The sequence below is a fragment of the Bombina bombina genome, chromosome 1 (genome assembly GCF_027579735.1).
Source record: "Bombina bombina isolate aBomBom1 chromosome 1, aBomBom1.pri, whole genome shotgun sequence".
Taxonomy (NCBI): Eukaryota; Metazoa; Chordata; class Amphibia; order Anura; family Bombinatoridae; genus Bombina; species Bombina bombina.
Window position 1 is genome coordinate 1,287,257,204 of NC_069499.1, and position 18,399 is coordinate 1,287,275,602.

Sequence of the window (18,399 nt, forward strand, 5' to 3'; positions counted from 1 at the left end):
AAAATGCATTTATGTACACAGACTGAAACAGAAGGGAGAGGGCTGTGCTCCAGTAACAGTAGAATTAGCAGACTGTTGTTTTACTGATGTTAGGTTGCTTCATGGAATATGCTAGAGGAGATCTCTGGAAATGATTCCTGAGTGTTGTTATCTTCAAGAATTATATCAGACATTATGGAGTTAGGAGGTTGTCTTCTCTAAATAGATGAATTATAGAGAGTGTTTTTAGCTATGAAAACTGAAATGTGTAAGGGAGATTAATAGGAAGATCTATAAGGCAGGAATTGAAGGCTACAAGTCATGTATGTACATATTTGAGGAGATGGTGGTGACAGCTGAGAGGCACGGCAGGGTGGAGGTATTTAGGGGAATATTTATACACATACACTGTCAGAAAAAAAAGTTAAAAATTGTATCTTTAGGGGTACAACAGCTTGTCACTGGGGCAGTACCCTCAAAGGTATACCCGCTGTACCCTTTAACATGGAAACATATTGGTGCGCTTGCAGATTGTACCGTCCAAAGGAAAATATTTAGGTGACTAAATTGAACCTCAGTGCTATGGTACCATAATGAACCCTTTAAAATTTGGTCTTTTAAGGGTACTGCCCCAGTGACATGCCCTTTGTACCTCATGATAGCAAATTTGTACTCAACACATCATATTAAAAATGCCAAATGCTGTTCCCTCAAATGTATTAAATAGCATTCAAATATACTTTCACCTACTGTGCTCTTGCACAGAAAGATAAGTATATAAGTATTTGTCTAGCTTTAAACAACAATAATTAAAAAAATAAACTTACAGTAGCCACACTGAAGTTTGATGATTTTAGAAAGTATAGTCAGAAAGCAGGACATTAAACACTTTGAGATGGTAATATAAAATGATAAATTATATATATATATATATATATACATATTCTGAAATTGTGAGCTTTTCAGTTCCTGTTAGAAATGGAAGTGCAGAACATTGTTATATTCCACACAGCCATTGGCTGCACAGTCTAGTGACCTATTTATAACAGTTGCTAATTGGACAACATGGCAGCTCCCATTGTTTTATAGACATTAAAATTTTATTTTTTCACTATTTAAACAACTAATGGTACTTTAAAACATAGATCTACATGCATTATTATTATTATTATCGGTTATTTGTAGAGCGCCAACAGATTCTGCAGCGCTAGAATCTGTAATTCTCAGACTAATCATTTCTTTGAATGCATCCTTCTATCTAGGATTTATTTTGTGTTTTAATGTCCCTTTAAAATTCTACCACTAGAATTCCTGAAAGAACCAGGCAAAACCAACTGTTCCAAAAGGAGCTACTCATAATGCTTTATTTCACTTAGGACAAGCCTCTAACTAATAGTGACACACTCCACATAAAACATAAACATTGATAAAACATATAAACAACATCATAATAATAAAATCGAATTATAACAAAAGGTAGGGGGATTCAGAGGAGACATAAACAATAAAACTCATAACTATACAGTTGAAATGTCACCCTATGCAAAATATATGCAAATCAGTCTTTTTCCCCCAGTACACATTTTAGTGATGATCCTTCTACCAATAGATGGCACTGTGTTAAACAATGTCCATGAACTTTTAACCAATAGATGGCGCTGTGTTACACAATGTTTAGAAACTTTCAACCAATAGATGGTGCTGTGTTACACAATGTCTAGGAGCTTTCAACCAATAGATGGCGCTGTTACACAATGTCCAGTATCTTTCTACCAACAGATGGCCTGTTACCCAGTGTCTATGTATGTGACTGGGGAAAGGTCACAATTTTTTTTTTTGTTAAACTGGTTCTTAAACAGCTCTTGTTTATTTTATGGAGTTTGAAATTACATTTTTCCTTTGTAGTTTAAAAGTTAATGCATTTGCTTTATGTGTAAAAGTTATCATCTTGATGCTCTAAATATAAACATTAAAATGTTAATTAAGTGCTTGTGTGCTGTTTATAACCAGCAACACAGCATCAGTGAAGATATGGGTTGCTAACCCCTTCATGACCAGACCACTTTTCCATTTGTTGACCGTTTGGGACCAGGGCTATTTTTACATTTCTGCGATGTTTGTGTTTAGCTGTAATTTTCCTCTTACTCATTTACTGTACCCTCACATATTATATACCGTGTTTCTCGCCATTAAATGGACTTTCTAAAAATACCATTATTTTCATCATATCTTATAATTTACTATAAAAAAAATTATAACATATAACTTTGACCCCCAAAATCTGTTACACATCTACAACCACCAAAAACACCCATGCTTAATAATTTCTAAATTTTGTCCTGAGTTTAGAAATACCCAATATTTACATGTTCTTTGCTTTTTTTGCAAGTTATAGGGCAATAAATACAAGTAGCACTTTGCTATTATTATTTTTTTTTTTTTGCTAATGCCGCTGCGCACCACACAGGGACATTTTTTTTATTTTGGGGGGCTTTGTTATTTTATTAGGGGGCTTAGATTAGGTGTAATTAGCTTAAAATTCTTGTAATCATTTTTTATTTTTTGTAATTTAGTGGGGTTTTTTTGTAATTTAGTTTAGTGTATTTAATTATATTTTAGTTTAGATAATTGTAGTTTATTTAATTAATTTAGTGATAGTGTAGGTGTATTTGTAACTTAGGTTGGGATTAATTTTACAGGTAAATTGGTAATTATTTTAACTAGCTAGCTATTAAATAGTTATTAACTATTTAATAGCGATTTACCTAGTTAAAATAAATACCAAGTTACCTGTGAAAATAAATATAAACCGTAAAATAGCTACAATGTAATTATTAATTATATTGTAGCTATCTTAGGGTTTATTTTATAGGTAAGTATTTAGTTTTAAATAGGAATATTTTAGTTAATAATATTAATATTATTTAGATTTATTGCAATAATAATTAAGTTAGGGGTGTTAGGGTTAGATAGGGTTAATATATATAATATAATAACTATATTAACTATATTAACCCTAATATAATTAGGGTTAATATAGTTAATATAGGTGGCAGCTGTGTAGGGGGGTCAGATTAGGAGTTAGTATATTTAATATAGGTGGCTGCGGTGTAGGGGGATTAGATTAGGGGTTAATATATTTAATATAGGTGGCGGCGGTTTAGGGGGGTCAGATTACAGGTAAAAGAGCTGATTACTTTGGGGCAATGCCCCGCAAAAGGCCCTTTTAAGGGCTGGTAATAGAGCTGATTACTTTGGGGCACTGCTGTGTAGTGACACTTTAGTATTTTAGGGGGTAATACATTTATTATAGGTGGCGGCGGTGTAGGGGGATTAGATTAGGGGTTAATCATTTTAATATAGGTGGCGGCGGTGTAGGGGGATTAGATTAGGGGGTAATGTAGTTAAAATAGGTGGCGGCGGGGTAGGGGGCTCACATTAGGGGGTAATAATTTTAATATAGGTGGCAGCAGTGTAGAAGGTTCACATTAGGGGGTTAGATATATAATATAGGTGGCGGCGGTGTAGAGGGCTCACATTAGGGGGTTAGATATATAATATAGGTGGCTGCGGTGTCGAGGACTCACATTAGGGGGTTATCATTTTAATGTAGGTGGTGGCGGGGTCCGGGAGCGGCGGTTTAGGGGTTAAGCACTTTATTAGGGATTGCGGCGGGGGATTGCGGTTGACAGGTAGATAGACATTGCGCATGCGTTAGGTGTTAGGTTTTATTTTGCAGGTATTTTAGGGAGTTACAGGGCTCCAATACTCGGCGTAAGGCTTACTATGCCTGCATTTTGTGGTGAGGTGAAAATGGAGTAAGATTTCTCCATTTTCGCCATGTAAGTCCTTACTCTGTATATTGGATACCAAACTGCGTGGGTTTGGTATACCTGTCTATGGGCCAAAAAACTATGACCGAAGGCAGAAATATACGAGCGTAACTTCGAGGTTATGCCGTATATAGGATACCAAACCCGCACAAAATTTGGCTTTGCGGTCGACGCTACATATCGGATCGGCCCCAAGATGTTCAAGTGGCAAGGTCTGTTTATGGAATAATTATTTGTGAAGCTATATAGACTTTATAGTACACATACGATTTATTTTTTACATCAAGACTGTGCACTTCTAAAATGCCTCAGTTGCACAAGCTTGATTGCAGACAAGCAATTGTGCTTTGTGTATGCTCCAGTCAGCTCCTGTCTAGTCTGTGAGTACTAAGTGCCAGTCTTAAAGGCAAAATTAAATAGTGTATGCAATTTTAAACCAATCTATATCTCTTTTAAATTTGCTTTGTTGAAGAGTAAAACCAGTTATGCTCAGGAACAGCACTACACTACTGTGAGCTAGCTGCCTGCTTCATGTAAGCCAATGACAACAGGCATATATGTGCAGCCACCAGTTAGTAGCTAGCTTCCAGTAGTGCAATTCTGCTCTCGGCCTACCTAGGTATGCTTTTCAACTAAGGATACAAAGTACATTTTCTAAAATAAGTAAAATGGAAAGTTGTTTAAAATTACATCCACTGTCTGAACAAAGATTTGACTTTACCATACCTTCAACTATTTTCTAACTCACTTCTGTATTACAAATTGTATTTTAGAATAGGAGCACATTTTAGAATAGGAAAATAAAAGTCTATACTATTAATTGTTGTTTCTTTTTTAAGCTGGTGGAGTGTGACTGTTAAAGAACACTAACTATTGCTGAGAATTGAATTATCACCTAGATTACGAGTTTTGTGTTGGGGCTCGTAACGCTGAAAATATGGCATTTTCAGCATTAAAACAGCACCTCAGCCATTACAAGTCTTGTCGGTATAGCTGTACCGCACACCTTTTAGCCTGTAACGCAACATCAGTACCGCACTCGTAAAAATTAAGTTTTTTTCCTGGGATTCCCATAGCGCTGATATTACGAGTTTTGCGTTCTGGCTAAAAAGCGAGCGTTACAGCCTAAAACGACAAGATCCATACCGCCATCTAAAGTCAGCAGTTATGCTTTTTAGGCTACAAAGCTGTAGCATAAAACTCATAACTAAAGTGTTGAAAAGTACGCTAAACCCATAAATTACCTATTAACCCCTAAACTGAGGCCCTCCTGCATCGCAAACACTATAATAAATTTATTAACCCCTAATCTGCCGCTCCAGACATCGCCGCCACTAATAAAATGTATTAACCCCTATTCCGCCGCCACTATAATAAACCTATTAACCCCTAAACCGCCGACCTCCCGCATCGCAAACACTATTTAAACATTATTAACCCCTAATCTGCTGTCCGCCCACACCGCTGCTATCAAAAACCTATTAACCCCTAAACCGAAAGCCCCCACAACGGAATATACTAAAATAAGCTATTAACCCCTAAACCTAACAACCCCCTAACTTTATATTAAAATTACATTTTCCCTATCTTAAATTAAATTAAAGCTTACCTGTCAAATTAAAAAAAAATTAAATATTTTTTTATTTTCTTAATTTTAATTTTAAACTACCAATTAAACTATTATAATTATTAAACTAAAATTAAACTAACTACCTATTAAATAAAACTAAACTACACCTTAAAAAATCCTAACACTAAAATTACAAAAAGTATCTAATTACAAAAAAACTAAATTACAAAAACAAACACTAAATTACGAAAAATAAACAAATTATCAAAAATAAAAAAGAATTGCACCTAATCTAACAGCCCTATCAAAATAAACCCCTCCCCAACTAAAAAAAAACCCTAGCCTACAATAAACTACCAATGGCCCTTAAAAAGGGCCTTTTGTGGGGCATTGCCGCAAAGATATTAACTCTTTTACCTGTAAAAAAAAATACAAACACCCCCCCAACAGTAAAACCCACCACCCAACCAACCCCCCGAAATAAAAAAAAAAAACTATGTAAAATAACCTAAGCTAACCATTGCCCTGAAAAGGGCATTTGTAATTTGTAATCTAAAAAAAAAAAAACCTCCCAAAAAACCCTTAAAATTTTTTTAACACTAACCACTGACGATCCTCTTACAATTGTTGAAGTCATGCTATGCCCTACAAAAGGCCCTAATACTAAGTTTGTATTTATTTTAGCTAGGTAGTTAGTAAATATTTAATAACTATTTACTAACTAGTCTACCTAGTTAAAATAAATACAAACTTACCTGTGAAATAAAAATAAAACCTAAGCTAGATACAATATAACTATAAGTTATATTGTAGCTAGATTAGGTTTTATTTTACAGGTAAGTATTTAGTTTTAACTAGGTATTATTTAGTTTAATAATTGTAAATTTAATTTAGATCTATTTTAATTATTTTAAAGTTAGGGAGGGTTAGGGGTTATTAGTTTAATTTAGGTTGTTGCGATGTGGGGGGCTGGCGGTTTAGGGGTTAATAGGTTTATTTAGTTAATAATTGTAAGTTTAATTTAGATCTAGTTTAAAGGGACAGTAAAGTCAAAACTAAACTTTCATGACTCAGATAGGGCATGCAATTTTAAACAACTTTCCAATTTACTTTTATCATCAAATTTGCTTTGTTCCCTTGGTGGTATTTTTGAAAAGCTAAACCTAGCTAGGCTCAAACTGATTTCTAAACAGTTGAAAACCGCCTCCTAGCTCAGAGCATTTTGAAAGTTTTTCACACTTAGACTTTGCTAGTTCACATGTGTCACATAGATAACATTGTGCTCACTCCCGTGAAGTTATTTAGGAGTCTTCACTGATTGACTACACTGCATGTCTGTCAAAGGCACTTAGATAAGGAGGCAGTCTGCAGAGGTTTAGATACAAGGTAATCACAGAGGTAAAAAGTATATTAATATAACTGTGTTAGTTATGCAAAAATGGGGAATGGGTAATAAATGGATTATCTATCTTTTTAAATAAGAACATTTTTGGTGTAGACTGTCCCTTTAATTATGTTAAAGTTAGGGTTAGGGTTACGTTAGGGTTAGGGGTTAATAGTTTAACTTGGGTTGTTGCGATGTGGGGGCTGGCGGTTTAGGGGTTAATAGGTTTATTTAGTGGTAGTGATGTGGGAGGCCAGAGGTTTAGGGGTTAATAGCTTTATTTAGGTGGCGGCAATATCAGGAGCAGCGGAATAAGGGTTAATAACTTAAGTATAGTGGCAGCAATATCGGAAGCGGCAGATTAGGGGTTAATAACTATAGGCAGATGTCGGCAATGTCAAGGGCAGCAGATTAGGGGTGTTTAAACTCAGGGTTTATGTTAGGGTGTTGGGTTTAAACTGCAGTTTCTTTTTCCCCAAAGACATCAATGGGGCTGCGTTACAGAACTTTTGTCTCCGCGATCGCAGGTGTTAGACTTTTTTTTTGCCAGCTCTCCCCATTGATGTCTAGGGGGGAAGCGTGCACGAGCACGTCAAAACACTGCTGCTTTTGTGTGCGGTATGGAGCTCAACGCAGCCATATCGCCCGCACAAGCTGGGTTTTTTTAAACTTGTAATGGCAGCGCTATAGGGGGTTAAATAACGCAACTTTTGTGGCGTTCTTTACTTTCCCTATAGTGCTCAAAACTCGTAATCTAGGTATAAGTGAGTGCAGCATGTGATAAAGGGATATTATACTGAAAAATGTACATCAGTTGTGTAGTAGAACAGCAACTTAAAGGGATATAAAGCAAGTGTCGTTGTAATAAAAAAAAAAACACTAAGCATATGCAATGTGCATTGTTCACCATTAAATTTTTTTTTACCTTTTAAGTTTCTCTAAAAATTATATGCTCTATCTGAGCCATGCAAGTTTAATTTTGAATTTCCTATCCCTTTAATGTTAAACAGCTTTTGTTCCAGTTTTTCCGAATAAAATGTAACATTTCTATGCTAATCTTTAATAAGGATGACACATTTTTTTCAGTGCCTTCTTTTTTCTGTTCTGTGACAGATATTGATGTTTTTTCATGGTGTTAGCAAGTGTCTAAGTTGTGTGTTCCATAACATAACGCTAAACCAGTTTGTGTCTTTGTCCCTGTCTTACATTTATTTTGACTGAATGTCAGTCCCATTGTTCTATATTGTAATCCCCTTGTTATTTTTCATAATAGGAAACTCTGTTTATTTACTAGTAATTTATTTTTTTTGTCTATTGAATTATTCAAATTACGGCTTATTCGATAAATAATATGGTCACAATTACATTACATTTATTTTTCTCCATTAAAACATAACAGGATTATAGATTTTTATATTTTAATCTCTTCATACACTGCTATTAAAATTGGATTAAGGGCAATATGAAAATATGAAAATTTAGCTGAGTTTGAGAAATTGAATGTTAATAAACAAGTTTATTTTTTCCCATATTGAGTTTTTTAATGTAAAATAGCAGAACATAGCCATGTTTAACTAATGAAATATCAGCAATATTATACATTTTTTGATAAGTTCAGAGGAGTATAAATACATTGTTCTTTACTTATAGAGGCCTATTTATCATAGGTCTTGTGGACCTGATCCGACAGTGCGGCTCAGGTCCGACAGACATCGCTGAATGCGGAGAGCAATATGCTCTCCTTATTCAGCATTGCACCAGCACCTTACAAGAGCTGCTGGTACAACGCCGCCCCCTGCAGACTCGCGGCCAATGGGCAGCCAGCAGGGAGGTGTCAATCAACCCGATCATACTCGATCAGGTTGAATTCCGGCGATTCCTGAGAGCAGGTGAACAGGGTTATGGAGCCCAGTTTATAAAATATGCAATTTAACTATATTGCAGTGTCTAAGACAATGCTTCTATCTCTCCACTCTATTGCACAGTTCATTTTGTTTGTGAAAATTAAAAAACAAAAGTCTGTGTTGTGTAGTGAAGTAACGTATGTGGTTCAAATAGGCAAATCATTACAGGTCTCAGGTTCAGTATTTAATTTAATGTAATCACTTGTAAGTGCGCTTCCAACTTAGGATTTTTTTCTTTATAAATTCCTTTTTTTCCTATGGTATTTTTGTGGACTCTGTTTTAATTCTTGTAGAACATATATATATTTTTTAAAGGATAGGAAGGTCTTTGTGACCACTGCTCCATAAGTAAAGCACAAAAGAAACACAGGAGCACCTGGAGATGGTCGTTGCACAGTGATTTAATTTGAAAAAAATGAACAGGGTACAAAATAGCAAAGAATATTCAGGGAAACGTCCCTATTAAAATGAAACACCCAATACAGAGATGGAAGTGCAGAAAAAATGAGCTAAATGACTCAGCAGGTTCAGAACATGTTTCGTATCTGCCAAGTGGCTCCACAGAGTGCTCACTATTGGCTGCAAGATGCCATCCAACCACTCCGAGAGGTGCTCAAGTAGTGAGCCAATCCCACTCACAATTGGCCTTCCCTGTACGTTCACCAAAGATTTATGTACCTTTGGGAGATGGTTAAAAGTCGCGATGGTAGGGTTCACAACGAGAAGATACTCTTTTGTGGCCGGGTCAATAAACCCACCCTCCACCCCATCATCCACTAGGGAGGCCAACTGTGATTGGTAGGATCGAGTAGGGTCCCCTGATAGCAATAGATAGTCATCCACATTGGTAAGTTGTCTCAAGGCCTCCGAGATAAAATCCTCTCTATTTTGCAGGACAATGGTGCCCCCCTTATCCGCCGCCCTGATGATGATGTGCATCACAGGGGCGGACTCCGTGTAAGGGATAGGCGTAGAGGTTTTGACGGCCAACCAATTAGAGCTTTCCTGTTACTGAGCACTGACAGTGGGCCCCGTCCAGCATTGGAGAGTATGATCCCTGTGACGTTGTGGGGTCACGCTGTCGATTTGCGCTATACGCATCTGATCCTCTGTTCCCCGATATTAGTGGGGCACTGGTTGAACGCGAATTCATTCAGTTGCAACATGGGAGCGCTCAGTGATGGAGAGAACTGGAAAAAAGTTTGTGTAGGATTGTTATTATTTCCCTGATTTATTTATATATATGTATGCCTGCATTAAATGTATAAATACACTGTTAGTTAACATATTGCTGACAGCTAACAAATAGGATAGGGTAGGGGTTGGTGGGTGTGCGTGTGTTTGATATTGATATTGATTGGTTAATTGGATAGAGGGTGTGTATCCCCTACTCCAATCATTCTTTGAGCTAAGTTTTTTAAATCTTTCTCTGATTACTTGTGTTTTAAGAGGCTATGAGTAAGGCTCACGCCGAAACGCGTTAGCCGCTGTTTTGTCATTTAGCTCATTTTTTCTGCACTTCCATCTCTGTATTGGGTGTTTCATTTTAATAGGGACGTTTCCCTGAATATTCTTTGCTATTTTGTACCCTGTTCATTTTTTTCAAATTAATTCACTGTGTAACGGCCATCTCCAGGTGCTCCTGTGTTTCTTTTGTGCTTTACTTTGTATCCAGGCCGGAGTGAGCACTGGTGTTTGGCCGTGAGTTGCTGATTCAGTGGATCACCGAGGGACAGCTCGCGGGACCAGGGGTAGATGACAGCCCTTTATTTTCAACTTAGGTAATCAACTCTGCATTACGGTGGGATATAAGGAAAGCCGCTGGAGCAGAACTTGACAAGGTATTTACCTAATGTCTATATAAAGGGGCATCTGTTGCGTTGCTTTTTCAACAGTTCAATGCCTTAGCCTCTGTGATTGAGAGAGCTTCTTTTTTGGCGTGTGACTTTAGACCCGTTTCCCTGCATACATATACCTGTACTCAGGGATGGAGGAACCCTGCCGTACAGGACTGAATCTGAACTGTCCATCACAAGGAAGTCAAGTGGTGGGTGTATAGTTCTTTACTTTTTACATACACCACCACTGTTGACGGGCTTTAACTTGTGTCATATCTTTGTGTAAACACCCACTGCTCTTCTTTCCTCTTGTTCTGTTTGATTGTTCTAACACTGCTCCATAACTTGTGTTCCGTTCAGAGCTTGATAGATAGGACCCATAGTCTGTTAACTTTGTTATCAAGGCTAGTCTTGAAATTTTAAAGGGATATATAACTCTAAATTTAATCTCCCCATAATAAAAAGTTCATTTCAAAATTCAGTTATTTTGCCTGTTTTCTCAGTGTGAAAACAAATCAGAGGGAATAAATAATGGAGAAGTAAGTTACAGAAGTAAAAATGTAAAATGGAGAAGAACAAAATATTATATCTCCCCTTTTTCCCCCACATATATCCTGATATTCCCTACTCTACTGACATCATTTGAGAGTGATATCCTTTGTTAATATTTAGACATTGAACCATTGCCACCCAATTTATAATATCAATATGTGATTGGCATACATTATTTATGATCAGCAACGATTGTGTATATGTATATATTATATCTCCATAACCTGAGTCTGATGTTGGCCCTAAACACATCTGTTGCTGTGATAACTCCATATATTACTGGTTGTATTTTGTTCCCAGGATTGTGAACCCCCAACAGAAATGTAATTGCAGCAGCAAACATTTTTTTATAGGGCATTAGTGAGGAGGCAGAGGGCCTATGATCTAAAGCTCTCTACTCTGGCAAGATTATCTAAGAAGCCTTGTCAGTGCTGTGAGGGCCCGTAAATAATAAATAGAAATGCAAATGTTATCCTGAAAGAGCTGTTTAAAAGCATAGTAAAGTCCGTGGGAACTTCCGGGCGGCGGCCATGATAGGTCGCATGTTTGTGTGCTGCTCCAAACCTTGGCATGAATTTCTGCAAAATGGGATTTGTATAGCTTATTTCAGGGCAGCTTTTTGTCATATATTTTATTGCAGAGACTACTCTCTAGATTGAAGTTATTGTTTTTCAAATTGGAGCCAGCTACAGCATTCTGGAAACTTTAAGGTTACGGCCTTCTTCTTGACCCCCGGCAGAGCACCCTCGCGTCTCTGTCGTTACTCGCAGTACTACCTTGCAACGTTACTGCTCACATTAGTATTATTTTGAATAAGGTGCCCACTTGCAGAGTGTTTTATAGAAGATTACTATGGAGTATACTATCCGCATTTTGAAGGAGCTGAGCTGTTTACTGGAGGAGCATCATGCCGCTTTCGAAGCAACACTACACATGGCACTTCATCACACGGAAACCTATTTACCCCAAACACCAACTCAATTTAAGCTGGTTCCACTAGATCGTGAGGGTGGAAGCGCTTTGGGGCCCCAGCGCTCATCAACCACTCTGAACAGGAGAGAGAAAGAACTGGAACCTGCAATCATGTTGCCTGCAGAAGAAGAAGGAGAGTTTGGGGATACGAATACAATTGTCTCTCAAAGCACCGCTGTTTCTACATGGATCGATAACAACGGTAGTGCCGTGACCCACTTAGCCTATACATCAAACCAGGCGACCAACAAGGGTATAATTAGTCCTCTCTTCAAAAATCTCTATCAAGAAGAAATATGGCTGCATACAGAAAACTCCATATCGAACTCGTGGTCTCCATATGTTCCACAACATGCAGTTGTATTACTCCTCAATTCGGAACCCGGTGAGATATTTACCAAGCTGGGGAACTACTATCCACTGTTAGCAATTGGCGTTGGGTAAATGTACTGAACACTACTTAGGGCTATTAAGTCCTCTATCTCACTCCTAAAGATTACTTAAAGTGCCTTCATATAATCCCAGTTTGTGCTCAGAGGGTGATTAACAGCTTCACCAGCCCCATAGCTGACGATGTCAAGCGTCTGCATTTGCTTAAATTTTACAGTAATTAGGGATCTGTTTGTCCCATGGCAAATTCAGTAGCCTTTCATATGTTGAATTATTGGTTGCCCTTTTTCATTGTTACGCAACTTTGCTAACTTCTGGACACTGCTTGGACTTATGTATTATGCTTTATTGTAAACTAAATGAGCCCAGGCCATCATAAGAACATATGTATAGATGGTGAATCACTGCTTACCCCTTTATTGTTTGAAGATTATTCATTTTATATTCGTTAACTTAGAGGTGTTGCTTGATCTCCTATATTACGGCTTGTTTTATTCTAAGCTGGTTTGCATCCACACAGGAACATTTGCACAGAGGTTAGTTTCTACTTAAACGATGTTCCCTACCATTACAAGTCCTGGTTTCAAAGCCTCAATCAGCTTTAGCACCTAAGTATTTCACTTGCTGCAAGACCATCTGACACCCGTTAAGCTAGTATTATAATTATTGTATATATTTTGTATTCTACTATAACTTGTCAACTGCCTATAGCTTTGGTATTGGGGATACCTATACTGCATTCTTGTAGTTCTATTTAATTCTACATTTTCTAGACAAATAGCTGCCATGGCGATATAGAACCAGTATTGATAAGGCAGAACAACTACCCCATCCCATACTGAGGGTTATAACTATTTAAAGGTGTTTCCCTCATCTAAAGGTACTCCCTTCATTAGACAGCTTCAGATAATCATAGCTCCATATTTATATATATATATATATATTTTTAAAGCAGAATATTCCCTAAATTGACAGTATATTATTATTACAAGCACTGTAGGTGGGCTCCAGTGTTTTATTTACTTAACTACAGCTCCACATACAGTTTTTTATACAGCTAATATATGGTGTTTCTATCTCTTTGCATTATAATGTCTATTTTGTTGATTTGACTAGCTTATTGCAAATATAGTTAAGAGTTTATAAGAAAATTATAAAAGGAGGTTTATAATGTGAGGCCCAAGAGTGGTCTCTTTAGATCTAGACACCTTCTACGCATATCACTATCACATATGTATTTGAGGTCCAAAAGTGGCCTCCTAAATATTATTTAGAAGGTTTATAATCAGAATGGCATCCTATATTTCTAATATGTATTGTACTTAACATTCATATGTACCCACATATTGTTGCTGTAGAGTGCAGTTTATTTTAAAGGTAGTGTTGAAGCTATACTGTTTTTCTTTTATTTTATGTACTATGTCTGTATGCCTAAAAGGAAAAGATACCTCCTATTGTTCCAGTAATCATCTAGTTACTTGATGCCCAAGAGTGGCCCGCTAAAACTTTCTTGGAGGATGTATAGGAAGAAAGGCGTCTTACAATATATTTAGTTACCAGTGTTTGAACTTGTGCTTCAATCTTGAATCAAATACCATTCTGAAATCTGTAATGCTTTTATGTTTGACGTTGTCACTGCATTATGCTTCTATGTCACTATAATCACTCTACTGTTGTGGTTGTTTTTCTGCACACATTGTTTGTATGCCTGGATAAAAAAAAAACCTCAATAAAAGAAAAAAAAAAAAAGCATAGTAAAGTCCAAATTAAACTTTCAAGATTCAGATAGGGCTGTAATTTTAAACAACTTTCTAATTTACTTTTATCATCAAATTTACTTTGTTCTCTTGTTATTCTTAGTTTAAAGCTAAACCTAGGTAGGCTCATATGCTCATTTCTAAGCCCTTAAAGGCCTCCTCTCATCTGAATGCATTTGACAGTTTTTCACAGCTAGAGGGTATTAGTTGATGTGTTTCTTATAGATCAGCGATTTGCAACCTTTTTTTGCCGTGGCACACTTTTTTACATTAAAAAAATCCTGTGGCACACCATCATCCCAAAATTTTACAAAATCACACATTGTAGCCTAATACAGGATATATATATACAGTGTATATACAGTGTGTATATATATATATATATATATATATATATATATATATATATACACACATACACACACTGTACTGTGCTGTCATGATGCCATGCATCCTACAAACTATACATGACATATTGACATTCATTCACAAACACCCCCGCACTGTTGTCAGTCTGCCGCGGCACACCTGAGGATCTCTCACAGCACACTAGTGTGCCACGGCACACTGGTTGAAAAACACTGATATAGATAACACTGTGCTCACGCATGTGGAGTTATTTCATAGTCAGCACTAATTGCCTGAAATGTAAGTCTGTCAAAAGATCTGAGATAAGGAGGCAGTCTGCAGAAGCATAGATACAAGGTAATAACTATGGGCGAGATTACATATGCAGCAAAGGCTTCAGTGTAACTGCTGAAAACCGCCTCACCCGCAATTTTACCTTGCACATCAGGAAATCCTTTAATCTCCCATAAAAGTAATCACCCCCATATCAGAACTAATAATAAATGTATTAACCCCTAAACAGAAAACCCCCCACAATGCAATATGCATAATTAAACCAATAACCCCTAATCTGCCATTCACCCACATCGCAATCTACCTAATACATATGTATTAACCCCTAAATCCGCTAACCCCAACATCGCAAACTGCCTAATAAATGTATTAACCCCTAATCCGCCATTTACCCACATCGCAATCTACCTAATAAATGTATTAACCCCTAATCCGCCATTCACCCACATCGCAACAAACCTAATAAATCTATTAACCCTTAATCTGCCAAACCCCCACAACGCAAATAACTAATTCAATTACTAAGCCCCCTAACATAACACCCCCTAACCTAATACCCCCTAAATTAACCCCATTACCTACATTAAAAAATACTAAATTTTAATTAACATAAAAAAGCTAACATTACTTAAAAATATAAAAAACTAAGATTACAAAAATAAAAAAGTCTAACATTACAAAAAATAATAAACCAAATAATCAAAAATAAAAAAATTAAACCTAATCACTATGAAAATAAAAAAGCCCCCCAAAATAAAAACACCCCTTAATCTAATACTAAACTACCAATAGCCCTTAAAAGGGTGTTTTGTAGGGCATTGCCCTAAGTTAAACAGCTCTTTTACCTTAAAAAATACTAATTCCCCCCTCTAACACCAAACCTCCCAAAATAAAAAACCTAACATTAAAAAATCCTAAACTACCCTTCACCCCTATTGGGGCATTTGTATGGGCATTGCCCTTAAATGGGTATTCAGCTCTTTTACTGCCCTTAAAAGTTAAAATTACACTGCCAAAAAAAATTCCTATTTTAAAAAACAAACAAAAAACAAAAAAAATCCTAACTCTTACCCCCAAATAGGTACTCACCATTCCTGAAGTCGGACGGAGAAGGTCCTCTTCCAAACGATAGTCTTCTTCCATCGCAGCAACGTCTTCTATCTTCATCCAGGACCAAGCTGACGCGGGACAGAGATAAGATGAGCACGGAACAGAAGACCGGCGACCGCGAAACCATCAATCGTGGAGATCCTCTTTGATTACAGCCGCACACTAAGGATTGAATTAAAGGGACGCATTTAAATATGGGATACCTTGCATTCCTATTGGCCGATTTGATTCTTCAAATTCAAATCAGCCAATAGGATGAGAGCTACTGAAATCCTATTGGCTGATTTAAACAACAAATAGGATTTCAGTAGCTCTCATCCTATTGGCTGATTTAAATTAAAGAATCAAATCAGCCAATAGGAATGCAAGGTACCCCATATTTAAATGCGTACCTTGAATTCAATCCTCAGTGTGCAGCGGTAATCGTACAAAGAGGATCTCCACGATTAATAGCTCCGCGGTCGGCTGTCTTCTGTTCCGCGCTCATCTCCGTTCCGTGTCAGTTTGGTCCTGGATGAAGATAGAAGACGTTGCTGCGATGGAAGAAGACCACTGCTTGGAAGAGGACCTTCTCCGTCCGACTTCAGGAACGGTGAGTACCTATTTTGGGGTTAGAGTTAGGATTTGTTTTATTTTTTTGGGTGTTTTTTTTTTTTTTTAGAATAGGGATTTTGGGCAGTGTAAAAGAGCTGAATGCCCTTTTAATGGCAATACCCATAAAAATGCCCCTTTAGGGGCAACGGGTAGTTTAGAATTTTTTAGTGTTAGTTTTTTTTTTTTTTGTGGGGGGTTTTACTGTTAGCGGGAGAACTTAGTATTTTTTAAGGTAAAATAGTTGGTTAACTTAAGGTAATGCCCTAAAAAAGGCCCTTTTAAGGGCTATTGGTAGTATAGCTTAGATTAGGGAGTGTTTTTTTTTTTGGGGGGGGGGGGGAATTTTCATAGAGATTAGGATAAATTTTTTAAATTTTGAGAATTTGGTTTATTATTTTATGTAATGTTAGACTTTTTTAATTTTTGTAATCTTAGATTAATTTAATACTCAGGTTTTGTTATTTGTACGTAATGTTAGCTTTTTTATTTTAATTGTAACTTAGTATTTTTTAATTTAGGTAATTAGGGTTAATTTAGGGTGTGTTAGGTTAGGGGGCTTAGTAATCTAATTAGTTATTTGCGTTGTGGGGGTTTGGCGGTTTAAGGGTTAATAGTTTTATTAGGTTTATTGCGATGTGGTTTAATGGCGGATTAGGGGGTTAATAGTTTTTTTAGGTTTATTGCGATGTGGTTTAATGTCGGATTAAGGGTTAATAGTTTTATAAGGTTTATTGTGATGTGGGTTAATGGCAGGTTAGGGGTTATTATATTTTATTAGTTGTTGAGGTGGGGGTTGGCAATTGACAGACAGATATTGCGCATGCGTTAGGTGTTTAATGTTTTCAGGCAGTTATGGGAGTTACGGTACTTTCATACTCAAAGCAAGCCTTGCTGCGCCTGCCTATGTGTGGCGAGGTGAAAATGGAGTAAAATTTCTCAATTTTCGCCGCGTAAGTCCTTGCACTGAATATGTGATACCGATTTGCGATGCGGTTCTATGTTAGCTTATGAGGAGTAAAAATTGCGGATGACGGGTGAAATATATGCACCTCATTTATATGCGGTGCCGTATATGTGATACCAAAACAGCGTAAAAACTGGCGTTGCCTCATGTGTAATCTTGCCCTATATTTCTATAACAGTGCTTGGTTATACAAAACTGGGGAATGGTAAATAAAGGCTTTAGTATCCCTTTAATTCATTATGCAGGTTCTGGCTGTGAAAGAGAAAAGCCTACTTTGCAATATAATGTGATTTCTCTCCATGCTGACAAGTTTTTGATTATTCGACTCAGAGGTGCCTATTTATTATGTGTCTGTCCGACATGATCCGATCAGCGGATCATGTCCGACAGACATCGCTGAATTCAGCATTGCACCAGCAGCTCAGAGCAGGCGGACAGGTTATGGAGCAGTGGTCTTTGATAAATTGGCCCCAGAGAGTGAACAAGGGGAGTAAAATCAGAAAGACAGGAAAAGTGCTGAACAAATAGAAGCGGAGCATATAACAGTGACAAGAGAAAGGGAAAAAAGGTGAGTATAGTATAGATTCCAATGACATGAAATGACGAGTATTTAAAAAAGCTGGAACGGTAGGTAAAGTCTGCTCCTAGAAAAATATAGATATTGTATTTTGGTGTTTACTATGAAATCTGACAAGATTTAATTGAAATCTCCTGAGATGACAGTAAAGCAAAGCGCGACATCAGCACTAAAGAAGATAAGCTTTTTTTTTCTTTTCAACATGAAGCTGACAGTAATTTTGAGGGAAAACCTTTTCCTTTTTACGTAGAGATGTTACGCTTTTTACAGTTACCACTGCATCACTTTCAACTGATTTAGAATATGGGTATTATATCCCTTTACTATAGCTTT

The 18,399-nt window shown here is 36.9% G+C and overlaps 1 protein-coding gene across 1 annotated transcript in view; it reads left to right on the forward strand.

The window, feature by feature from the left end:
• PEPD (peptidase D) overlaps positions 1 to 18,399 on the forward strand; it is a 999,359-nt gene that overhangs the window by 523,532 nt on the left and 457,428 nt on the right. The window lies entirely within an intron of this gene.